The 6,318-nt window shown below is 53.8% G+C and overlaps 1 protein-coding gene across 1 annotated transcript in view; it reads left to right on the plus strand.

Annotated features, from left to right (window-relative positions):
* The window catches only part of KCNN1 (potassium channel, calcium activated intermediate/small conductance subfamily N alpha, member 1), a 58,321-nt gene continuing 52,003 nt past the window's right edge, over positions 1-6,318 (plus strand). The window contains exons 1-2 of the mRNA XM_011925911.1: positions 1-40; positions 2,269-2,389. The gene's annotated coding sequence lies outside the window, so the exon portion shown is untranslated. The remainder of the gene's footprint in view (positions 41-2,268; positions 2,390-6,318) is intronic.

The following is a 6,318-nucleotide window of genomic DNA, read 5'->3' on the forward strand; positions in this document are numbered from 1 at the left end:
AGGGCGCAGGGACTCCGGCTGCGGCGGCCGACTCCGGCCGGTGAGTGGCAGTGGGGGGCACGGCGGGGAGCGTTCGGTCCCGGCGGCGGTCCCCTTCTCTTTGGTGGGCGGATCGGTCAAAGCTTGCCCGACTCTGGGAATTCAAAGGGGAGCTGCGGGAGGAGGGGGGCATCCCTTCTTCAACCCCCGCCCTCCAACACCGATCCCGGGAGTCAGCTCCTGACCCCACCCCCATGCCCTGTGAGGAGGGTGTTCCTGCTTCCAGGTCTGGGGATGCGCAGACATCCCCCTTCCTCCGCGAGGTGAAGGTGGGGACATGGGGACCCTCCACGCCTGCACCTCCTCAGTGGTGGGGGGAAAGGAGCGCTGGTTCGCGTTGCCCCCCTCCCTCTCTGTCCCCCCATGTTTCTCTCTTTCTCCTTGCGTGGTGGCGGGGATTCCCTGTGCTGGCCCGGCTGCACAGTGGGAGGGAATCCCCCCACCTGCCAGCCTACTGTGCGCTGGGCTCCGGGCTCCTGTTCTTTTCCCTAAGCTCTCTCCCTTCCCCCCTCCCCTCTCCCGGACAGGAGGAGGGGCTGAGGCCCAGAGAGGGTTACCACTAGCCCAAGGTCACCCAGCTGGGCTGGGGCAGAGCGGGTTTCTGGTCAGATCCACAAATCCCAGGACCCAGCTGGTGAGGTCAGCTCTGAGATCCTCTGCCCCCGCCGCCGTTTAACCCTGAGCGTGGGGTGCCAGGGCCTCGGAACTGGGGGGATTCCTTACTTTCTCCAAGTTTCTCCTCCAGCTAGAGACCCAGACAGGACTGAGCTAAGAAGCTCCAGCCTCGCTCTCTTCCGGGGCTCCCAGATCTCACCTCCTCTTGTCCCCGCTGTTCCCCCGCTCCCAGCCTCCTCAGGCTGCCCAAGATCTCATCAAAGGAAATCCCTGGGGGGAGGGGGCTTCTAGATGGGGAAGCCAAAGCTTCTGGAGCCATAGAGGAGAGAATTTTTACTCCGACGCAGCAACCCGCTGAGTGACCTTGGACAAGGCCCTGCCCTCCCAAGGCTAGGGTCAGCATCAAGGTCCCCCTGGCTGGAACAGGTGGTCCCTGAGCCATCCAAGGTGACCATTGCCCCAACCCAAGGTCCTGGTGAGAGAAAGGGCAGCTGAGTGTTCCCCTTCAGTCCTGTTCTGGGGTCTGGCATTGTCCCTGCCCACCATGGGATGTCCCTTTCTGCCTCCTTCTCCAGGATTGGACTTGGGTAACATGTGCTTCTATAAGCCCTCTGCAGACAGCACTATATAGATGAAGGGAGTACCCCAAGGGAGCTCCAGGCCCCCAGGGCAGCTTCAGAGCTGGGAAGTAAGAGATCAGCTGGTCTGCCAAGCAAGGTGGTTCACAAGTGTGATCCCAACACTTTGGAAGGGCAAGGCAGGCTCAGGAGTTTGAGACCAGCCTGGGCAACGTACTGAAACCCTGTCTCTACAAAAAATAAAAAAATTAGGCAGGTGTAGTGGTGCGCACTTGTAGTCTCAGCTACTTGGGGACCAAAGGTGGGAGGATTGCTTGAGCCCAGGAAGTGAAGGCTGCAGTGAGCCATGTTCATGCGGCTGCACTCCAGCCTGGGTGAGAAAATGTTACCTCCCTGAATGTTACCCACCTAGATCTCCCTGTGGCAAAGGAACTAGGGGCAATGTGGGGGGTGAGCAGGAATGGCATTGGAAAAGACAGATAAAACATTCAGTGTCTAGTGTCTGGAACCCAGTGAAAGGAGGAGTGGCCTTAGGGAGGGGACATGGAAGAGGTGGGGCTTGCCCAGGGCCCCTTTGGAGCAATAAAGCCACTGTTCTTAAGCTTCCTGAAAGCTCAGGAGATGACCTAGCTCAGCAACACCAAGCCGGGATCACAGATCTCCGGATCTGCTCTAAAGACCATTGTATGTAATAGGCTGAGGCAGGTGGATTGCCTCTGACCAGGAGTTCGAGTCCAGCCTGGCCAACACAGCAAAACTCCATCTCTACTAAAAATACAAAAATTAGCCAGGCATGGTGGCAGGCACCTGTAATCCCAGATACTCGGGAGGCTGAGGCAGGAGAATTGTTTGAGCCCTGGAGGCGGTGGTTGCAGTGAGCTGAGATCACATCACTATACTCCAGCCTGGGTGACAGAGCAAGACTCTGTCTCAAAAAAATAAAAAATAAAAAAGGCCATTGTAGTCCGGGAGCTGTCTGCACCCTACTCTTTTAGGTCCCCGCCTCTACCTTGCACCCCCTGTCTGATCATTACAGATCTCAAAGGGACAGGAAAGGCAGCAGCAGCCACCCTCTCTCCCAGTCAAGTGGTCACCAGCAGGACTGAAGGGGACAGCCCCTTTGCAGTGGCTCAGCGAGGAGACTCCTGCACCCTAGGGTGAGTGAGTCCCAGACTTGGGTTACCTTTGGGGGTGGGGGTGGCTCAAGGGTTGGATAGAAAAATTGGTAACTGGGCAGGATAGGTGGCTCACGCCTGTAATACCAGCACTTTGGGAGGCCGAGGCAGGTGGATCACTTGAGGTCAGCCTGGCCAACATGGCGATACCCCATCTCTACTAAAAATACAAAATTTGCCCAGGCATGGTGGTGGGCACCTGTAATCCTAGCTACTTGGGAGGCTGAGGCAGGAGGACCACTTGAATCGGGAGGCAGAGGTTGCAGTGAGCCAAGATCACGCCACTGCACTCCAGCCTTGGCGACACAGCAAGGCTCTGTTTCAAAATAAATAAATAAATAAAAGGGTGACCTGAGGAAAACGTGCCAGCTTTTGAAATAATAACAAGCTGGGTGCAGTGGCGTGTACCTGTGGTCATAGCTACTCGGAAGACTAAGGTGGGAGTATCAAGAGTCCAGGAGCTTGAGGCTGCAGTCCGCGATGATCGTGCTTGTGAATGGCCACTGCACTCCAGCCTAGGCGACAGAGCGAGACTCCCATCTCTTTAATTTAAAAAAAAAAAAAGGCCGGGCACAATGGCTTACGCTTGTAATCCCAGCAGTTTGGGAGGCCGAGGCAGGCGATCACCTGAGGTCAGGAGTTCAAGACCAGCCTGGCCAACAGGGTGAAACCCCTATCTCTACTAAAAATACAAAATTAGCCAGGCATAGTGCTGCATGCCTGTAACCCCAGCTACTTGGAAGGCTAAGGCAGGAGAATCGCTTGAACCCAGGAGGCGGAGGTTGCAAGCCAAGATTGCAGCCTGGGCAACAAGAGCGGGAAACTCCATCTCAAAAAAAAAGAAAGAAAAATAATACTAATATAATAATTGTTATTATATCATGTATGTCATGATGATGATAATAGCAAGGACTATGCTTTCTAGACCCTCTGGGGAGTTACTGTCCACTTTCTCTGATCGCTGGAGTTAGGGAACCTATTCAGAGAGACCAGATGACCTAGAAGTGGGGTGTTGAGCCAGGTTGGAAGAGCTCTGTCCCACCACTCCTGCCCCTACACACAGCCTCTACCTCCCAGCTCTCGTGGTCTCGCTGGAGACAGTCCCCAGGGTAGGCCAGCTCTGTGGAAGGCAGCTCCTGTGCTCCTTTCTCCAGTGAACTTTTTTTTTTTCAGTTTAGTTTTGTTTTGTTTGTTTTGAGACGGAGTCTGACTGTGTCACCCAGGCTGAGTGCAGTGGCATGATCTTGGCTCACTGCAACCTCCGTCCCCAACCCCCCGGGTTCAAGCAATTATCCTGCCTCAGCCTCCCAAGTAGCTGGGATTACAGCCATGCGCCACCACGCCCAGCTAATTTTTGTATTTCCACTAGAGACGGGGTTTCACCATGTTGGCCATGTTGGTCTCGAACTCCTGTCCTCAGGTAATCCACCTGTCTCAGCCTCCCAAACTGCTGGGTTTATAGACGTGAGCCAACGAGCCAGGACTCCTTGGTGAACATTGACTGACATCCAGGGTCAGCACTAAGCTGCCCATGGGGTTGTGGAGAAAGCAGAGGTGGTGGTCATTTAGTCAATCAACAAAGGCCAGCCCAGGTCAGCCCTTGTGGAATTTCATGGGGCATCAATTAAGCAAGTGTTATGTGCTGGATACAGGTGCTCACGCCTGTGATCCCAGAATTTTGGGAGGCCAAAACAGGAGGATAACTTGAGCTCAGGAGCCTGAGACTAGCCTGGGCAATGTAACAAGACCCCGTCTCTACAATTTTTTTTTTTTTAATTAACCAGGTGGGGTGGTGCATACCTGTGGTCCCAGCTACTCTGGATGCTGAGATGGGGGGATCACTTGAGCCCAAGAGGTCAAGGATACAGTGGGCTATGATTGCACCACTGTACTGTAGTCTGGGTGACAGTAAGACTCTGTCTCAGAAAAGAAAGCGAGAGAGAAAGGGGATCGGGTGTGGTGGCTCACGCCTGTAATCCCAGCATTTTGGGAGGCCGAGGTGGGCGGATCACGAGGTCTGGAGATAGAGACCATCCTGCATGGTGAAACCTCATCTCTACTAAATACAAAAAATTAGCTGGGGTGGTGTCGGGAGTGCCTGTAATCCTAGCTACTTAGGAGGCTGAGGCAGGCAGGAGAATCCCTTGAACCAGGAAGTTGGAGGTTGCAGTGAGCCGAAATCGCGGCACTGCACTCTAGCCTGGTGACAGGGGGAGACTCCGATACTCTGTCTCAAAAAAAAAGAAGAAAAAAACAGAGAAAGGGAGGGAGGGAGAGAAAAAAGAAAGGAGAAGGGAGGGGAGGGGAGGGGGAAGGGGAAAGGGAAAGGGGAAAGGGAAAGGTAGAAAAGAGAGGGAGGGTGGGAGGGAGACAGAAAAAAAAAGGAAGGAAGGAAGGAAGGAAGGAAGGAAGGAAAAAGAAGAAAGAGGAAGGGAGGGAGGGAAGGAAGGAAGAAAAGTGTTTTGTATTAGGAAGAAAATAGAATATGAGGATGTATTAGTGACCAGAGGAGCAGGGAAGCCTCTTGTAAAAGTCAGAGAGGCTTCTCTAGGGCAGTGAGCATGAGCTGAGACCTTAAGGAAGAGGAGGAACTGGCCCGCTGAGAGCTGGGGAACAGCATACTCAGCAGAGGGAACCACATGTGCGAAGGTCCTGAGGTGGGAATGAGCTTGGCGTGTTTGAGGAACAGTGAGGCTGCTGTGGCTGGAACCAAGTGAGTGGGAGAGAGGAGGAAGATGAAGGCTGGCAGGCAGGAGCCAAGCTACAAGGAACTGAGGGGCTGCGGTGAGGGTGTGGACTTCAGAGCAATGGGGAACCGTGGCAGATGTGGGAGCAGGGGAGAGGCATGGTCTCAGTTAGGATTTTCAGAAACCCTGTGGCTGCTATGGAGAGCAGGGCAGGAGTGGAGGTGGCAGGAGCCCAGAGTGGAGGCCCGGGAGATGTCTGGTGGTTTCAGCTGGGCTGGTACTAGGGTAGGGCCTCGGATGGAAAGAAGTGGGCACATTCTGGGACTGGGTTGGGGATGGAGGATGAAATGTGGCCAGGTTTCCATCTCATGCCAAGGAGCCACTGGGAGGGAAGGGAGCACTCATTGTGCCTGGGGAAACCTGGGAAGGCATCCTGGAGGAGGTGCTCATTGGGCTAAGTCTGGAAGATCAAGTAGGAGTTTGCCAGCAGCTAAGGCTGGGATCATGTGGGATCTAATTGCTCAGATGCCAGGGGATTGCTGAGCACCCGGAATCTGGGGTGACATGATCAGATTTGTAACCAAGAAAGATCCCTGTAATCCCAGCACTTTGGGAGGCCAAGGAAGGAGGATCACTTGAGGACAGGAGGTCAAGAATAGCCTCAGCAACATGGCAAAACCCCATCTCTACGAAAGGAAAAAAATAGCCAGGCATAGTGGCACACGCATGTAGCCCCAGCTACTCGGGAGGGAGAATCGCTTGAGGACAGGAGATCAAGGCTGCCAGTGAGCTATGATTGCACCACTGCACTTAAACCTGTTGCGAGACAAAGGGAGACCCTGTCTCTCTCTCTTTTTTTTTTTTTTTTTTTTTTTTTTGATGCAGGGTCTTGCTCTGTCACCCAGGCTAGAGTTCAGTGATGCAATCTCAGCTCACTGCAACCTCCACCTCCCAGGCTCAAGTGATTCTCATGCCTTAGCCTCCGGGTAGCTTGGGACTATAGATAGGTGCCTGCCACCATGCCCGGCTAATTTTTATTTTATTTACTTATTTTTTTAGTTTTATGTATTATGTATGTATGTATGTATTTAGTTTCGAGACGGAGTCTTGCTCTGTCACCCAGGCTGGAGTACAGTGACGTGATCTCAGCTCACTGCAACCTCCGCCTCCCAGGTTCAAGCGATTCTCCTGCCTCAGCCTCCCGAGTAGCTGGGATTACACGTG

Source organism: Colobus angolensis, unplaced genomic scaffold (genome assembly GCF_000951035.1).
Source record: "Colobus angolensis palliatus isolate OR3802 unplaced genomic scaffold, Cang.pa_1.0 Scaffold66, whole genome shotgun sequence".
Taxonomy (NCBI): domain Eukaryota; kingdom Metazoa; phylum Chordata; class Mammalia; order Primates; family Cercopithecidae; genus Colobus; species Colobus angolensis.